This window comes from Orycteropus afer, unplaced genomic scaffold (genome assembly GCF_000298275.1).
Source record: "Orycteropus afer afer isolate SDZICR_OR568_19922 unplaced genomic scaffold, OryAfe1.0 scaffold00172, whole genome shotgun sequence".
Lineage (NCBI taxonomy): Eukaryota > Metazoa > Chordata > Mammalia > Tubulidentata > Orycteropodidae > Orycteropus > Orycteropus afer.
The window spans coordinates 6686522-6687106 of record NW_006921759.1 but is presented as its reverse complement, the minus strand read 5'-3'; positions in this window follow the sequence as shown (position 1 = coordinate 6687106).

Here is a 585-nt window from a genome sequence, read left to right as displayed (position 1 = left end):
AGCCTCCAGCTTGACATTTGATCCAAGAACTTTGGACTTGCCAGCTTCTATAAGTGTGTGAGCCATTTTCCTAAGATAAATTTCTCTCTCTCTCTGTCTCTCTCTATATAAGCTTTACTGGTTTTGTTTCTCTAGAGAACCTAGTCTAACACAGCATGGAACAAGGTATATCATTAGTAATGTCAGATGTACCTTGGCTGAAAGCACAGGATACCAGAAAAATCTTTACCTGTGTTTTATTGATTACACAAAGGTAATCGACTATGTGGGTCATATAATTGTGGATAACACTGTGAAGAATGGAAATTCCAGAACACTTAATTGTGCTATGTGGTGCCTGTATACATATGAAGAGACAATCATTCAAACAGAACAAGAGCAAACTGAATGGTTTAAAATCAGGAAATGTGTGTTTTATCCTTTCACCATATTTATTCAATCTGTATGCACAAAAAAATAATCCAAGAATTTGGAGTGCATGATGAATAATACAGCATCAGGAATGGAGGAAGATTCATTAACATCCTGTGATAAGCAGATGACACAACCTTGCTTGCTGAAAGTGAAGATGACTTGAAGCACTTA